Source organism: Phoenix dactylifera, chromosome 1 (assembly GCF_051530095.1).
Source record: "Phoenix dactylifera cultivar Ajwa chromosome 1, Ajwa_hap1_PhDact_Kaust_v1.1, whole genome shotgun sequence".
Taxonomy (NCBI): Eukaryota; Viridiplantae; Streptophyta; class Magnoliopsida; order Arecales; family Arecaceae; genus Phoenix; species Phoenix dactylifera.
Genome location: NC_143190.1, coordinates 61,046,854 through 61,065,895, shown reverse-complemented (window position 1 = coordinate 61,065,895; position 19,042 = coordinate 61,046,854). Strand labels below are relative to the sequence as shown.

Here is a 19,042-nt window from a genome sequence, read left to right as displayed (position 1 = left end):
TGGTAGGAACAAAACCATCTTAGAAGTTGAAGACCAGTTCTTTTGGCCAGGTCTAAAGAAAAACGTTGCCCAAATAGTAGCCCGATGTCGAACCTGCACCACAGCAAAGCAACAACGACAAAACACCGGTCTATACACTCCCCTACCAGTCCCCGAATGCCCTTGGCAAGATATTAGCATGGACTTTGTGTTAGGATTACCCAAAACCCTGAGAAAACATGATTCAGTATATGTCGTGGTAGACCGATTCTCCAAAATGGCACATTTCATACCTTGTTCCCAGACTTATGATGCCTCAAAAATAGCTAAACTTTTTCTAAATGAAGTGGTTAGGCTACATGGTTTACCCAAGACCATCGTATCAGATAGAGACGTTAAGTTCACTAGCTATTTCTGGAAGACCCTTTGGCATATGCTAGGAACCAAACTCAAATTCTCCACTGCCTACCACCCTCAAACTGATGGTCAGACCGAAGTCGTTAATCGGAGTCTAGGGAACTTATTGAGATGCCTTGTCGGTGACAACCTAAGAAACTGGGATCTCCTATTATCACGCGCTGAATTCGCTTATAACAGCTCAGTCAATAGATCCACAGGAAAGAGTCCCTTTGAGATTGTCCATGGATATAAACCTAGGAAACCTGTAGATCTTATTCCATTACCCTCACATGCACGAGTCTCAGAGACAGCAGAATCATATGCACAACATGTCAGGGATTTACATAATGAAATCAGTAAGAAAATTGACATGAGTAACAAAGCTTATGCGCAAGCAGCTAATCGTCACAAACGGGCTAAGGAATTCATTGAAGGAGACTATGTAATGATTAGACTAAAACCTGAAAGGTTTCCCCCGGGAACTATGAAAAAATTGCATGCCCGCAGTGCAGGTCCATTTAGGATATTAAAGAAAATTGAACCTAACGCTTATGTGGTTGACTTACCCCTTGATTTTGGTATTAGCTCGACCTTCAACATCTCAGACCTTATAGAGTATAAGGGACCAACATTGATACCTAGTGAGCCTTTTGATCATGCTCCCATTGAGAGTGAACCCACACCTGAGTGCCCTCCAGCCACATTTCCAGAATCGAGAGATAGGGTTGAACATGTTTTGGATGATCAAGCTATCACCACCCGGAACAAAGGGTACCAACGCTATTTGGTTCACTGGGAGGGTCGACCAAAATCTGATGATTCATGGATTACTCGAGAGGACCTACAGAGACTTAACCCAGATCTCCTAGAAAAGTACCACAGCCAAACCAACCCCTGTTCGACAGAGTCGAATTCTTCCCACCCCGGGAGAATTGGTGCGGGCACCAGAATCCAGAAAAGACTCCAATCAATTAACTCAAGGTCACTGTGGCTTTGATCGAGTCCTGTAAATAAATTCAATAAGTCAGAAAGCAAGCCTCAATAAGTCAGAAAGCAAGCCAAGTCAGGACATGTTGCATGTTTCTACCACCACCTTTGCACACCCTTGGAGCACCACCTCGGCATCCACATCAACATCAGCTGGCCACCTCACCACCACTCCAACCAATGGAAGCACGCCAACCAGGATGAAGTCAAGCATAAGGAGCCGACCACATCATCTCATCAAAGAAACCAATGCAACGTCATGCCACCTCATCAGAAGAACCAATCACCATGCCACCTCATACAAGTTGACACGTCACCCAAATTCAAAGTCCAAGAGGTCGGCCACAATTTAAATGCAAGAAAATTTCAAATGGGAGCCAACAACTTTTCAAATCCTCCCCCTTAAAGCCGGCCAACTTTCTTTCCTTTTCTCTAGCAACCAAGCCTTCAAATGTGGAGCGCCATTCATTATGTGTTTAAATTTCAAATCATGAGGAAAGTCTATAAATACCTCCTCATGATATCTTGTAATTTCAATTGATGAATGAATAAAAAGTGCTTCTTTCTTCCTTAGCAATCTTGCTTTGTCACCTTGAGAGAAGGTTGGGCGTGAGGCCCTTGTTCCAAGTTGGGCGTGAGGCCCTAAAGCCACTACCACATCCACCGCTGCCCTACCTCCTCTCGCCTCCTTTTTCTTTTGTGATTTCCATTCCCCTCTCACGCCAAAGTTCTAATCCCTATTTCTTTGCAGGTCCTTAAAGTACTCCATGTCATTGGGTCAATTATCCTTCCAAACCAATAGCAAAAGGGCCCTGTTGCAACGGAAGATGAAGCTTGGTCATCCAATCATCAACCTTCGAGAGTGAGATCAAGGATCCTCCTCCAAAAAAATTTCAGAAGTTCAATGTTTGGTAAACCTCAACTCTAGGTCTGATTTATTGAAGGAAGTGTCTTAATCAAGTGGTTTCTCAACCACAACGGTCCATTCTTCTAAGTCCTAAATGAATTAGTACATGCGGGTAACTAGTCTTGAAATTACTATGCTCATGTTAATGTTTTCTTATCCCATATGTGACTGAATTTTCTGCTGCTATTAGGCTAGTTAATCAACATAACTTACTGATAATCCTTATGTTTAAATCCCTCGCATTCATCCCGCATCAGAGACCCATACAACATGGCAAAACGCCAACATACAAAGAAAAGAACAAAGAAAAAGTACAGAGGGTCAGCTTGGAGGAACCCCTGGATCGGGAACGGCGAGCACCTCCGCGAAGGGTAGGGAGACGGTTGGAGAACCGGCAGGCAATGGCATCGGAGGGGAGTCGAGGAGGGAGACCCCACTCAGGTCAATTCCGGGGTATTTAGTGGACACCCTTGCCAGGCCTTCATCGAAGCCTAAGGCAAAGGAGTCGGACCCCGCATCCGACATGTCACGGATGAACTCGGCGGACTAACGATAGGCCTGTACCGCCATACGCCATAAAAAAAGGGGGGGCGGGGAGCTCGGAGCGCGCGCGCCTTTCCGAGGGATGGCGGCAATCTCGAAGCATCACTCCCTTCACCCGTTCCCCTCCTGGTTCCAGGCTCGGAAGTGGGGGGCTACTGTTACGGGGGAACTTAGCCACCATGCCCCACGTGACCGGCACGCGCGCCCAGAAAGACTACGGCTGCCCCTTGATCCAGCAATCCGACCTCGGGTCGGATATCTTCGGCTCCGCAGTCCGACCCCGAGTCGGCTGCCCCTTGATCCAGCAATCCGACCTCGGGTCGGATATCTTCGGCTCCGCAGTCCGACCCCGAGTCGGCTGCCCCTTGATCCAGCAATCCGACCTCGGGTCGGCAATCTCTTGACAACAACAGACTGTTCTCCTGAGGCACGCCGCGGCCCCCTGCTCCACTACTCCCTGCAACGGCCGAATCCGGCGCTGCCCCACGATCCCCTGTAACAACCGTACGAAGCGGGGCTCCACTACGCCCTGCCATGGCCGTACCCGGCGCTGCCCCACGACGCCCTGTAACGGCCATGTCAGTGGCAACCCCATCGTGCCACACGATGACCAATCCCCAGAAAAACCCCCCAGCCTGATATATATGGGGCTGGGGGGGGAAGGGGGAGGGTAAGCAAGATTCTCCATAGCATCATCTTACCTGCTACCTCTCCTTCTCCTTCGATTCCCTCTAACTTGATCGTCGGAGGGCCCCCACTACCCCAGTGGTGGTGCGAGGCTTGCTTGCAGGTTTCCCGGCGGAAGGTGGAGCGCAACCAAAGCAATTCAAAGGGAACCCCGTTCACACCGCTGTGCCAATCGTTCTCGGTTTGGACCCCCAGCAACACCTGCCTAACCCCCTGAGGGACCTGACAACTCCACTACAACCTGCCGCTATCTCCAAGCCATCAAGGCATAAGATCTCCGCAGGTATTTGGCACGACCTGCCATTAATGCATGAGACCCCCTCAAGTCTCCGATGCACTCAGTCATTTAATGAACACGGCTCAAGACAATCTCCGGATCACTGAACCATCAAAGCGTATGGCTCTCCCTGACCGCCGGTTCACTCGGTAATAAATGCACTTACCATCCATGGACCCCAGGCCTACCACGGCCGACGGTTCAACCACTCCAGCAGGTCCGATCGACCGTGACAACTCCCTGGTTCCGGTCTGATTTGGCCTTATTTTCCACTACGCCATTAATGGGCCAAATCGTGCCCAATTATTACAAAAGAGAACAAACCCCCTGTCACCTCCCGGGCAACATAAAATCCTTCTATAAAAGGGAGCCTGGGAGGAAAGAAGGGGGGGACCGGAACACAAGTAAACAGCACAGACACAATTGAGCACAATATTCTCTTCATCTTCTTCCCATATCTCCTCCTTGCTCTCTCCACATATTTGCCCCCTCTGACTTAAGCATCGGAGGGCCGGCGCCGGGGAGCCCGGCCACCGGCTTTTTTGCAGGACAGGACAGGACGCACTCTCCCTCACTCGCTCACCCTCCAGGAGGACGCAGCCGGCCGGCGCACCGCCGTCCGCCCTCCCTGCGGCGGAGCTCCTCCTTTCCTGGCTCCGTGGCGGCCCCCGGGTCCAATTTCCAGCAACAAGTATGTTTCCTCATCGGTGAATAGCAACTTCACCGATCTCATGGCATCACTTGCCATCAAATCTCACATCCCCTCCGACCCCGGCAACGTACTCTCCGCCACCTGGATCACCACCAACTCCTTTTGCAGCTGGACTGGGGTCTCTTTGCAATCTTCGAGGGCAAAGAGTCGCTTCTCTACAACTTAAAGATCTCTCTCTCCGAGGTACAATTCCTCCACAGATTGCCAATCTTTCATTCCTTCTCTCTCTGGACCTCACCAATAGCACCTTGGGTGGTGGGCTACCTGATGGCCTTGGTGCAATACCACATCTCAAGTTCCTTAACCTCTCTGTCAACAAATTCTCTGGAGCGACACCGCCACCTCAACTCTTCAACAGCTCCTCTCTGCGGAGCATCGATCTTGGAAGCAACAAGTTGTCCGGAGGCACCCCTCACGATCTTTACCTTCCTCAGCTCCAACCGCTTTCCCCGTCTCAGAATCAGATCACTGGCAATATTCCCATAAGCTTGGGTCATTGCAATAATCTCCAAACTTTGATCCTTCCACAGAATGAATTCGTCGGGCCAGTACCGGGGGAGCTCGAGAACTTGTCCAATCTCCGCATCTTAAATCTCGGCGATAATAATTTGACAGGTGCAATCCCGCCCATCCTTGGCAATCTCACAGCTCTGCAATTGCTCACTCTCGGCACAAACAACTTGGAGGGATCTACTCCCCGCTGACTTAGGCCGCCTTGATAAACTGCAGTTACTGAACTTGGGGAAGAATAGTTTAACTGGCACCGCACCAAGTTGAATCTTCAACATCTCTTCTTTAGAAAAGCTATCTTTGGCATTCAACAGGCTTTCCAACCAGTTACCCGCAGCCATCGGTTTTCAGCTTCCAAACCTCCAAGGATTATATATCAGCGAGAACTTATTCAGTGGTGAGGTTCCAAGTTCTCTTTTCAATGCTTCCATGCTTTCCATTCTGGAGATTTCTGACAACCTTCTGAGACCTGGAGTTCCTTGAGACTCTGAGGTTACAAGGAAACCAGTTTGACAGTGGGAGAGAACAGCTTTGGTGGTCATCTGCCAGAATCCATTGGTAACCTATCGGCAAAGCTTCTTCGCTTCCGAGCTCCAAATTGCCAGCTTACTTGGGAGATCCCTGCTTCTCTAGGTAGCTTGAGTAGCTTGATGTACTTGAATTTGCATGATAACCAGTTGTCGGGAGCCATTCCACCTGAGATTGCCCGGCTTGAGAATTTGCAGCTGATTAATTATCACTATATAAACAGACTTGAAGGTTCTGCTCCTGAAGAACTCTGTCAGCTAAGATCTCTATATATTCTTCTTCTCGATGAAAACATGTCATCTGGCTCAATTCCAGACTGCTTACACAATATTAGCAGGCTAGAACGGCTCTCTGAAGATGCTAATAATTTATCTTCTGTCATACTCATACCTTCAAAGTATATGGACTTCATGTTAGAATAATTTCAAAATATGGGCTTACACTGATTGCGTATTTTTATTTTATAAAATGGGTTAGACGTATGGCTCAGAATGGTACTATGATTAAGCCCAATATGATGTGTGATCATTTTGTTTTATGGGCTTTGGTGCACCTTGGATGTATAGGATTGAGTCCTATTTATTGTGGTACTTTTGGTATGTAGGCCAGAAAACCCAATTAGGATTTTGGAGCTTTTAATGGGAAGGCTCCTCTTTGTTTCCTATATATAGGCTAGGTCCCCCTCTCCTCTCCATATGGTTGATAGCTTGCCCCATTGACGGCTATCTTTTGTGAGGAGCAAGGAAGGGAAGATCCAGCCGCTATTATTCCAGGTGATTGAAGAACGTATTCAATATGTCTTCCGCAAGTATATCCCTTAAACTTGAATACGGTATTATTTTGTGATTCTAAACCTTAGCATGTTATTATTTATGACTAACAATTGGTATCAGAGCCTCCATACTAAGATTAGAGTCCTTCATACACAATTATGATTTCATCTGGACTTACAGATTAATTTTATGCATTGGTGAATGGATCTTCTGCATAAATCTGCATACACAGATTTTTCATTGATAATCAAATATCAGATTTGTTTTTAATTTAAATCTGCCATTGTATATTATTTTCGGATTAAAAAAAAAAAAAAAAACTCTGTTTTTCCTTCTCCTGCATACATCCTTCATCTTCTTCCCGTTCTACAACTCCTCTCTTCATGGGCTAAAAGAAGAAGAAGATGAAGGATGGCAAGGGGCCTTCCTCGCCGCTGGCCGGCGCCTCTGTGCCGTGCGACGGCCGGCGGAAGGAAGCCGAGGCGGCTCGCCCGCCACCACCGCGGGCGGACGGCCGCCCCACGGCGCCACAGCAGGCGGACGCCGCCGCCGCTGCGGGCCGCGGGCGCGTCCCAAGCCACCCCACGGCCGGCCGCAGGCCGTGGGGCCTCGCGGCGACGCCGTCAGGTCCCCGGGAGGCGGACGGCATGGTCCCGCGGCTGGGAAGCCGGGGGCGCATCCCAAGCCACCCCACGGCCGGCCGCAGGCCGTGGGGCCTCGCCGGGACGCCGCCAAGCTCGGCCGTGGGGGCCCTCTCCCGGCCACCCCACGGCCGGCCGCGCGTCTCAGGGCGTCGCGGCGGCCCGGCGGGGGGGTCGCCGGCCACGGGTGGTGGCCGGCACAGTGGCTGCCATGGGAGGCAGCCACGGGTTGCTTCCATCCCCCCCCCCCAAAAAAAAAAAAAAAAAGAAGGGGCGGCGGCCGTGAAGACTGAAGAGGAAGAAGGTGGAGAGGGAGAGAATAGCTTAGGTTTTTTTTTTTTTTCTTTTGCTTGGGCTTAAGCTTGGGTTTTGGTTTTGGGCTTTGCAAAGCCCAATCTGAATAAGTCCATGATTGCAGGTGGCCCTTTTTATTTAGTCAGCCTATGTTTATTTCATTTTGTATTTTAATGGACCAGAATGGATCCATGTTGCAGGTTAGGCTCTTTTATAAACCAGCCTAATTTTATTTAATGGACCATAATAGTTTTTGGACCTGGGGCTAAGAGTTAGTAACCTATTTAATTATTATTTAAATATTGAATAAGCTGAATCAAGGCCCTCATGCATATTAATTATTGAGGTGTTAAATTAATAAATTGTTAAATTTTGGACATCTCTTGCTGCCATATATGTCTTTTGTAATTAACATTTTTGTTTAATCAATCACATATGTTGTTTTTTGATTATTTTTGTAGCATGTTTAATGGTTATGATTTTGTCACATAACTATCATTTTGTGATTGAAATTGTTGGGCATAAAGACTATCCTTATTTTCCCATTAAGAGAATATTTTGAAATTGAAGTGGGTGGTAGTCACCAAAGTGGCACACTCACTGATATTTATCTGATTTTCTTAACAAAAAAAAAAAAGGAGGGTAGCATTGCATTTTGCCAAATCATTGAATGCAATATCTTGCCCGAAGGTGTTATTGTGTATGATGATTTGGAAAAATGACATGAAGTGATTAATGGGATTGCATTAGCCTAGAATCATTCTTCTGCCCAAAGGTGATGGTGTTTCGAAAGCTGATGTGATTTTGTTAATTGGCTTCATGATATGTCTTAAGAGGACCTTATAGCGTGTTGTATTGTTAGCCCAAAGGTGACTTTACAATGATGCACCAAGGCTCTTACCGTAATTAGACTTATATGTTTTTTCAAGTTTGATTACGGACTATCTAATTAATAGCCCAAGTTGATTAGATAGATATGTTATCATCCATTGATTGCATGCATCACTTTTGGATGATATTAAATAAAATATGTTGTTTCCGCAGTTTTTGAATGCCTGTTCCCTATCAAGCCAAATGTCTGTCGTTGAAACCTTGACTGGAAATAATTATGTGAGATGGAAACGAGGCATAGAAATAGCACTGAGTTTTCTTGGGTTTAGATTTTGCTTTAGAGGAGCAGCACCGAGCTACGACCTCTCTAATGCACTAGTAATTTCAGCACCTCTTCACTAATCTGCAGATCCTCTCAAGTCATGAGCTAGGCTTCGGTTTCAATTTTTGATAGTCAAGTAATGGTTTAAGTTTTATGTAGGCAAACAGATAGATCCCAAGCTCATCTACTAGGTTTTATTGGGGAATTCTGAATGTGTCGATAAGCATTAGGCTTTTCTAGGCAGAAGTTAATGAGGGTTTTCAAGTTAAAAAAAAAAATAAAAAAAAAAAATAAATGATGATGGGTTTCTGGAATCAAACAACAGTTGAACTGATATAGAAAACAAATCGCCCGCTGATCACAGATCCATACTTAGCAGCAATGGATGGAGTGATGTGAGCAACAGACCAACTTGCTAATCAAAAATCTGCACTTAGTAGTAGACTGGTCACGGTTAGTAGACAATTAAGAGCTGAGTATTGAGCCAGCATGTTTGTAGACAATTAAGAGATTGATTTGAGCATCGGAAAGGGACTATAGGGGCTGCTTTAAGAGCAGACCGAGCTAGTATAATCAAATCTGAGCTAAGTCGGACCAGAAACCCTTATTCAGGCTGGTGGCTACTTCTGATAGTTGAGGCTATATGCATGTAGAACTTGAAGCAGATTTAGGTTGGTTGGGTGCAGAAAAAGAGAAAAGAATAGAAAATATTCTGAAGAAAGAAGACTTGATCTGGACTCCCTATCTTGGTCAAGCCTTTTACTGAAACAATAAAGCCCCTAAGTTGGTTCAAACTTGAAATTAATTTTTAAGGAATCAAAACATTAGAGAAAGTAATATGTGACCTTTTCATAACCAATACAAAGGTCAACTCATCTCAACATTTTTGTCGAGATTCATCCAACATCTTTAATATGTCCTGAAATCATGGTAGACTCCATGAGGACTACTACAGCTAATTGATATGTCCTAAATATGTGGCAGACTCCACAAGTCCTACTACAGTTTATTGGCATGCCCTATCTCCTTTGGCAACCATGACATTCAATATGAACCTGCTAGCATGGTCGTTTTATGGTCCAAATTTCATGATATAGTCACCTGTAATAAGGCATGTACTATACCTACTATTAAAGGCAAAATGCAATTTCCCCAATTGCTTGGAACAAAAGATTTGGTCATCGAGCCTCTGTTGGTTTTGATGCAACTGATATATTTTAAGCCATCAATAAACATCCATTTTCTGTGTTGTGGCATAAGCATTTATGCCACATTTCAAAGGAGCGAATGGAAAGATTGATGAAAGCTGACATTCTGCCCTCTCTGAATTTTTCAGATATTTACACTTACGTAGATTGTATTAGGAAAAAGCTGACTAAAACTATAAGGAAGAGATCCACTAGGAGCGATGGTTCTTTTGGATCTTATTCACATCGATATTAGTGGACCGTTACTTTCTACTATATGTGGGAACAAATATTTCATAACCTTCATTGATGATTTCCCGCATTATAGTTATGTTTACTTGAGTAATGATAAATCTTTCACTCTTGAGAAATTCAAGATATTTAAAATGGAAATAGAAAAGTAATGTGGGAAGAGTATTAAAATTGTGAAATCTGACCGTTGTGGTGAATACTATGGTAAGTATGATGAGTCCGGTCAAAACATGGGTGATTTTGCGAGATTTTTACAAGAATGTGGGATAGTTCCGTAATACACAATACCAGAAATAGCTGAGCAAAATGGTATTTCTGAAAAGCATGATCGGACTCTGAAGGATAAGGTTAGCAGTATGATTAGTAAAACAAATTTTCCATAATTCTTATGGGGTGACGCATTAAAATCTGTCGTATACATTCTGAAAAAGGTTTCTAGTAAAGCTGTTGAGAAAACTTCTTTTGAATTGTAGACAAGACGTGAACCCAATTTAGCCCATTTTAGAGTTTGGGGCTGCCCAGTTGAAGTTAGGATTTATAATCCTACTGAAAAGAAATTAGATCCCAAATCTACACCAGAATTTATAGATCAAAGGGCTATAAGTTCTATAGTCCTAATCATGGCACCAAAATTATTGAGTCCATTATAGAGAAATTTCTTTCTTGTACTTGGTACTAGTGGGAGTTCTGTATTAAAGAAAACATTTACAGAACCGAGTCAAGTTGTGGTTTCAATTTTCGTTGTACAAGAAAGAGTTATTTTTCAGCTGATTGCCACGGTTCATGAAGAACGTGGGCATCAAGAAGAGCCTCACGTTCCTCCTTCAACAGTGGTTGAGTTAGTTTTTTGAACCACAGGTTAGGAGACCACAAAAAGAAAGAAGGTCTGCCTTGCCTAATGACTATAATGTCTACTTACTCGAGAGTGATTTTAATATTGGGCATAATATTGATCTTGTCTCTTTTAATGAACATTAACAAGACCTGATTTAGATAAATGGCTGAATGCCATGGAAAATGAAATGCTTTCTATAAAGAGAAATGGAGTTTGGGAACTTGTTGAACTTCCACCACATGTTAAGGCCATAGGTTGCAAATAGGTTTACAAATTCAAGTAAGACTCAAAAGGGAATATTGAACCACAAAAAGCTAGATTGGTTGCAGGGTTCACTTGTCGAGAGGGCATCGACCATAATGAGACTTTTTCACCGGTTTCATCCAAGGATTTCTTTAGAATTATCATGGCACTTGTAGCACACTATAATTTGGAGTTTCATTAAATGGATGTTAAGACAATGTTTTTAAATGGAGATCTCTATGAAGAAGTTTACATGAGGCAACCTGAAGGTTTTGTCGTAGAAGAAAAGAAAAATTTGGTGTGTAAGTTGAACAAATCTATATATGGGCTCAAGCAAGCATCCCGATAATGGTATTTGAAATTTGATGAAGTTGTGCTTCTCTTGTTTTTGTTGAAAATACAGTGGACCAATGCATTTATCTCAAGATCAGTGGGAGAAAATTCATTTTTCTTATTTTGTACGTGGATGATATTTTACTTGCCAGTAGTGACTTAAGGTTACTTCATGAGACAAAGAAAATATTATCTGCTAATTTTGAAATGAAAGATCTTGGGGAAGCTTATTTTGTACTTGGAATTGAAATACAGTGTGATAGAGACCGTAGCTTGTTTGGTTTTCACAGAAGACATACATACGACGTATCCTAGAGAGTTTCAATATGCAAAAGTGTGCACTTAGTGATGTACCTATTGTAAAAGGGGATAAGTTTAGCAAATCCCAATGTCCAAAGAATAAACTTGAAAGGAAATCTTTGAAGAACATACCGTATGCAAGTGTTGTAGGGAGCCTGATGTATGCTCAAGTTTGCACTAGAGCAGACATAGCCTATGCAGTGAGTGTCTTTTGTAGATTTTAATCGAATCCAGGACAAGAGCATTAGAAAGCAACTAAGAAAGTTTTGAGATTATCGAAAACGACTGAAGGTTATATGCTTACCTTTCAGCGTACAGATCATCTTGAGGTGGTAGGCTACTCAGATTTTGATTTTGTAGGATGTCAAGATAATCTGAAGTCAACTTCAGGTTATATTTTTATAATGACTGGTGGTGCTATTTTTGGGAAACGTATTAAGCAAACTCTAGTGGCTTCTTCTAACATGCAGGCTGAATTTGTGGCATGTTATGGAGCTACAGTCCAAGCCATTTGGTTGAGGAATTTTATTTCAGGACGGAAAGTTGTTGATTCCATCTCGAGACCAATTACCATCTATTGTGATAATAGTGTAGCGGTATTCTTTTCAAAGAATAACAAGAGTTCTGGTGGCTCTAAGCATATAGACATCAAGTACTTGGTGGTCAAAGATAAAGTTCAAGAAGGGCAGACAAAAATAGAACATATAAATACAAAAGCAATGATTGCAGATCCATTAACTAAGGGACTCGCAACGAAAGTCTTTAAGACACATATTGCTAATATGGGCATTGTGGAAACCTTTGATGTTTTTGGTTAGTGGGAGTTATTTATGTAAGAGAACTATATTTTGGCTTGATCCTTTTTACAGGGTATGTAGGCAACCCATATGCTTCGGGTACATCCTCTTCCAATTAAAAAAAAAAAAAATATTTATCTTCCTATTTATAATTCTGTATTTTGTGCACAGAAATTATAATTATGTTTGAGCATGCATTGCACATATGTCTTTTATTATGATATCATTTTGATCTCGAGATATAATGCATAAAGACATGATGTGAGTCTCTTTTGAGACATGTGGCTTCTTTTGAAGCATTTATGAGGACCAATATGAATTAGCACACCTTTGATCACATTTTGGTGCTAAGTTCATACTACATACTACCACATTGGTTGGAGGATGGGGATCCATGTCGATAAGGATGTTAGCATTTGTAGCTGTGGAGTGGTCTTACATCGATTAAATGGTGTAACGACTTCCATGTTCAATGTTGATGTTCTTGTTGGACCGGATCATGTATCCAAGGTGATTATCATTTGAACTATATGTGTGGCCACTTTTGTAGTCTAATCCGAGAGTCGTTTTCAAAACAAAGTTTTTAAATTAATATGACAATCCGTGTTCGTCCAAGTGGGAGAATGTTAGAATAATTTCAAAATATGGGCTTACACTGATTGCGTATTTTTGTTTTATAAAATGGGTTAGACGTATGGCTCAGAATGGTACTATGATTAAGCCCAATATGATGTGTGATCATTTTGTTTTATGGGCTTTGGTGCACCTTAGATGTATAGGATTGAGTCCTATTTATTGTGGTACTTTTGGTATGTAGGCCAGGAAACCCAATTAGGGTTTTGGAGCTTTTAATGGGAAGGCTCCTCTTTGTTTCCTATATATAGGCTAGGTCCCCCTCTCCTCTCCATATGGTTGATAGCTTGTCCCATTGACGGCTATCTTTTGTGAGGAGCAAGGAAGGGAAGATCCAGCCGCTATTATTCCAGGTGATTGAAGAACGTATTCAATATGTCTTCCGCAGGTATATCCCTTAAACTTGAATACGATATTATTTTGTGATTCTAAACCTTAGCATGTTATTATTTATGTCTAACACTTCATAGATCTCTACTTCCTGAATCTGTCCCAGAATTCTCTAGTGGGCTCGCTCAGCTCAGAAGTCGGGAATTTGGAAAGCCCTGGGACAATTGAATCTCTTTGACAACCAGTTGACGGGCACTGTTCCGAGCACCATAGGCGATCTGCAGATGCTTAAATATCTAATCCTTTCCCAGAATTCGTTCTCAGGTCCAATTCCAGAATCATTTGGTCACTTGATAAACATGGAAAGCATGGACCTCTCTTTTTTTTTTCTTTTTTTTTTTTTTTGCTGAAAAAAAGGGGAAGAGAGGAGGAAGGGACAAGCCCACCCCCGCATAGCAGCCCCGACCACTGGGCCCCTACCCTGCCAGAAGAATGTTCGATGCGGGTAGACCGAGTCGTGTGTTGGGTACCCCGACTTATTTTACTCATACCCTCCCCAAACGTGGGCCGGCTCGGTTACCCGACCTGACCCTCCGTGTGAGTACGTCACACCTGGCACCACCCAGGCTACCAATCGACTAATAGCGCTTCTAATGGACCTCTCTTTGAATGCACTCGCTGGAACAATACCCAAGTCCCTCTTTCATACTTAAGCTTCTTAAACCTGTCGGAGGGAGAAGTTCCACATTATTAAAATCACCACTTATCTCAAAAGCTAAAGCTGATAGGATGAGGTAGATTTATTTATATATTTTATATTTTCTTACACTCTTCCTTATACGTGGGCCGGACTTCTCTGAGCCCAACATAAAAAATTTTTAATAATTGGGTTAAAGAGTGCGGAAACAAAGTTTGAAATCAGAACCGATACCATGTTGAAATCACCACTTGTCCCAAAAGCAGGTTAGCCCAACTTATGAAATTTTTAATAATTGGGTTAAAGAGTGCAGAGATAGGGTTCGAACTCAAGATCTTTGCTCTGATACCAAGTTAAACTCAAAGAATGAGGTAGATTTATTTATATATTTTATATTTTTTTTATACATACGGAGGGATGTTTGCAAATCTTACTGCAGAATTCTTCATGAGAACAAGGCATTGTGCGGAGAACCAAAACCAGGTCTACCACCCTGCAAATCTTCTGTCCTTCCTCAATCAAAGACCAGAGTCTCCAAAATACTCAATTTTTTTCTCCCCACAGTCATCTGTTTGGTGATAGTTTTAGCCTTCTGCTTTTACTCGTTACTAGTTCATAGGAAGAAGAAGCTGCAGGTCCTTATTGTACCTATTGAAGCGCCAGCGTTAGTGGACCATAGACTGATTTCATACCAACAACTAATCCATGCGACAGAAAATTTCGGTGAAGCTAATCTAATAGGGGTAGGCAGCCATAGTTCAGTCTGCAAAGGCATATTAGATGATGGCATGGTGGCTGCGATTAAGGTCCTGGATCTGCATTCTGAGGGAGCATTTAGAAGTTTTGATGCAGAATGCGAGGTTGTGCGCAAGGTTCGACATAGGAATCTTGTCAAGATAATCAGTACATGTTCCAACTTGGATTTCAAGGCCCTTGTCCTTCAATTCATGCCCAATGGCAGCCTTGACAGATGGTTGCATTCTTATGACTGCTCTCTTATTCTCTCCCAAAGGATCAACATTTTGCTGGATGTATCACTGGCATTGGGATATCTTCACCATGAGTGCTCTGAAGCTGTGGTGCACTGTGATTTGAAGCCAAGTACAGGCCTCCTGGATGATAACATGACTGCACACGTTAGTGACTTCGGTGTAGCTAAGCTATGGTCTAGCGGTCAGTCTATAGCACAATCTAGTGCCCCAGGAACCATTGGCTACATGGCTCCAGGTATGCATTACTATCATTCAATTCATTCTTCATTATGATATGCACTAACGTACTTTCTGATCCATGAATCTGAAAAATCCAGCTTATATGACATGCTAAACTAGTCCGCAGCAAACAAAAAACTCAAGAGCATTCGGTTTTGTTTGGTCTAAGTTCAATTAAATCAGACATGAATTGATATTTTATTATCATGTCCATGAAATAGAAAACATGGTGCCAAATATATGTTGATTTTTCAACGGAATTACGAAGAAATACGACATAATTGGGAAAAAAGAAAAGAAGTGGTGCAGATGTTGTGCAGTATATTTTAAAAAGAAACAGATATTGTTCAGAATCATATGTAGCGTTTATGGTTAAATAAAGAAGATAATGGAATCTTCTATGCCAAATTTTGAGAACCAACTATCTTTCTGATGATCATTTTTGGCTTCCTTAATGTAATTATTCGATAATTTTTTGCTTTATCTAGAATGTATAATTTGTGCTAGGCTTGGAGGGAAACTGATACTTGTCATAATTTTGTTATTTATCTGATTCCATACAACAGAATATGGACTGGAGGAAGAGTGTCGATAAAGGGCGATGTTTATAGCTTTGGAATCTTGATACTGGAGACTATATATATAACAGGAAGGAAGCCAACAGATGAGATGTTTGCAGGAGATTCAAGCTTAAGACAGTGGGTGAATGATGCATTTCCTTTCAATACTAAAGGTTGTAGACAGCAATCTCTTGAACAGTGAAGGCCTGACTGATCTCGCTTTATTGGAGGCTGAATATCCTAGTATCGAGTGCCAGTCTCTATCCTCACTTATGGAACTGGGTCTAGCTTGTTCAAAGGAATCCCCTAAAGAAAGTGTGAGGATCCATGCGGGCGTGTGTTTAGTCCTACATCGGTTGTTCGCTGGGTAGATCTTGGGTACTTATACAGGATCGAGGAACCCAAATAATACCTTCCGACTAGCTATTTTGGGTGAGGTCCTAGGTTGTTACAAATGGTATCAGAGCGGATCCGGCCCATAATCTATGTGGACATTGGGGCTGACCACGGCCCATCGTGGTGTTTGTGATTAGATTTGAATAGAGTTGAACTCTTAGCCTGACGAGAACGTCAGGGCTTGAACGGGGGGAGTATGTGAGGACCCATGCGGGCGTGTGTTTAGTCCCACATCGGTTATTCGCTGGGTAGATCTTGGGTACTTATACAGGATCAAGGAACTCAAATAATATCATCCGACTAGCCATTTTGGGTGAGATCCTGAGTTGTTATAGAAAGAATCAGTATGAAGGATGCGGAAGTAAAGACTGAAAATAATCAAAATGGATTTGAATGCCCAGAGCACAATTGCTTGAGAAACGTCAAGCATAACTTAAGTTCCTCCACCCTTGGTCCAACAGATTTTGGAAACGATATTATCACAACCCTGTGTTTTATAAGTATTTTACCTTTCCGATCTTTCTAACCGATAATAATGTGTCAGATAGGAATTTGGATAGAAATAAATTACTAAGTGTAATTTACTTAAGAATATAAAATGTCCCAAACCTTTGTCACCAGATAAGAAGATGTATACCCAGTTTGATAACCCAATAGATATAGATAACTACAAATACGTGTGCTAATATGTCTCTTCTTTGCTCATCAATGTAAATTTCAGAAATGAATCTCCAAATCAGTATTGTGGATTTTTACAGTATTTTTTAAATATTTTTTCTGAAAACTTGAGGGGTACATAGTCGACCATCTTTTGCTCAGGGTATATCCTAAAAACTAGAGGGAAATTCTTTAGATCGTTACTTATCGAGATTAGCAATATGAGGCGTGTACGTGGGCATGGATCAGATTCCTAGGACTCTACGTCAATAAGAAGTGAAGATGGAAGCCTCCTTCCTCTCCTCCGCCGGCGCTACCGCACTGGTAGAGTGGGACGATAATCATGAGAAGCAGCACGGCTCTATCTCGCGCTCAAGGGAGGAGGAGGAGGAGGAGGAGGAGGCAGAGGAGGAGGAGGGAGGGAATCGAAGGGGTCTTGGCTGGTGCTGGGGCCGCTACCCCGGCCGCGGAGGCGGTGACTATGAACCACCTACGGGCTCGGACCTCCTCTCGGAGAGTTGGCCTCCCTCCGGCTCCTCGCTGCAGCTTGTCGCCATCTATCGCGGAGGCCTCCGCACTGACCTCGAAGACGACATCGTGAGAGAACCCGTAGGGTTGAAAGAAACACCGAACATCGCGAGGAAATTACTCGTATTAGCCAGGCTCATTTCCTCTACGACGTTGTTGTTGTTTTTTTTATTTTAATACATTGGCGACTCACAACATAGGCGCAGGTGCACCAAGAGTTGACGAAAGGCGGAAAGAACAGCTTAAAGAAATTCTCTCAAGTAATGCACAGCAAAAAAAAAGCAATTCACACTATTCACTCTCCTAACTACGAAAATTGGCAAGCTCTCCAAAAATTCGGTAGATATTTCGAAGCAGCAGGTGCTGACTGCCAGCTATTACGAATTTAAAATCATAGTCTCGAATCACAAAGCGCACTCTCCCTCTACCTCCACCCTCTAAAATACGGTTATCTAAAATAACCTCCAGAAAGCTAGGCATACATAACAAGTGTCGGTATTTAATTGGACACAAGCAAATGCAGTATTTTAACTAGGGGTGGCAAAATATGACCCGACCCGCCAACCCGACCCGCGTTCGACCCGCCATAAACAGGTTTGGGTTTGGTCTAAACGGGTTCGGGTCGGATACGGGTTTTAAATGTCTGACCCGTTTATTAATTGGGTCAGATACGGGTTTTAACTGTCTGACCCGTGTAACCCGTGTAACCCGTTTAGCTATTGGGCTGATAGACCCGCTTCAGAGTTCAGCCCGTTTTATTTGCATCAGCCCAACGGCCCAACTTCCCGCGTCGGCCCAATTTCAGCGCGACCCGTTTAAGGTTTAAGTTTAACACCGCCCGTGACTTGAGAGTTGAGACTTCTCGACTTCGTGAATCGTGAGTTCGTGGCCTTAGGGATTTAGGGTTTGTGCTGCCGTCCGCCGTCGCCTCTCCTCCCGATTCTTCGCCTCCCAAGCTCTCTCCTCCAGACCACCGCCTCCGCCCTCTCCTCCAACTCGTCATCAGACCTCGCCACCGAAGAAAAAAGAACCAGAAATTTGAGCGAGAGAAAACGAGAGATAAGAAGAAAGCCAACACGATCTTTGTCGTCTGAATCGAGAGGGGAAAGAGGAGGGTTGATTGCTCGGTGTCTGTGTCGCCGTTTCGTTGTTTTGACGTGATTAGGCAGATCGGAGCGGCGATCTCCGGAGGCGTCGGCTGGATCTCGTGAGGATCTCCTTTGCGCCCGCATTTGTTTTATTTTCTGTGGTTTTTGGAAGAATTATCTGCTTCGTTGGATCGGTTTATGATTTTTCTGAGCGGATCCGTGTTGCGTTCTTCCCGTCTTCCGCGGATGTCTGATCTTTGTTGCAGTTTTTCGTTAGGGTTTTCCGATTTTTGCGTTTTGATTGCCTTTTTGAAGTGATTCTTTGTTGATTCTCTTTCCAGCGGATCCGTGGAGATGTTCCAGTTGTCAAAAAAATGTTTTTTTGAATGTGTTCCAGCGGATTCTTTGTTTTTTTGAATGTCAAAAAATCCAGTTACAATCCTAGATTTTTTTGAATGCTGGTAAAACCCCAAGATGCATGCCATCATGTTATACAAAATACTGTAGCTTTCTTAGAATGAGAGTGTCATTTTTTTGGAAAAATAATAGTAATAAACAGGTTAAACAGGTCGGGTCAGCATGGGTTAGACTAAACAGGTTAAACG

General features: G+C 43.3%; 1 pseudogene; it reads left to right on the top strand.

The window, feature by feature from the left end:
- Window positions 1–3,982: 3,982 nt before the first annotated feature.
- On the top strand, window positions 3,983–18,823 carry LOC148715460 (uncharacterized; annotated as a pseudogene).
- The last annotated feature ends 219 nt before the right edge of the window (window positions 18,824–19,042 follow it).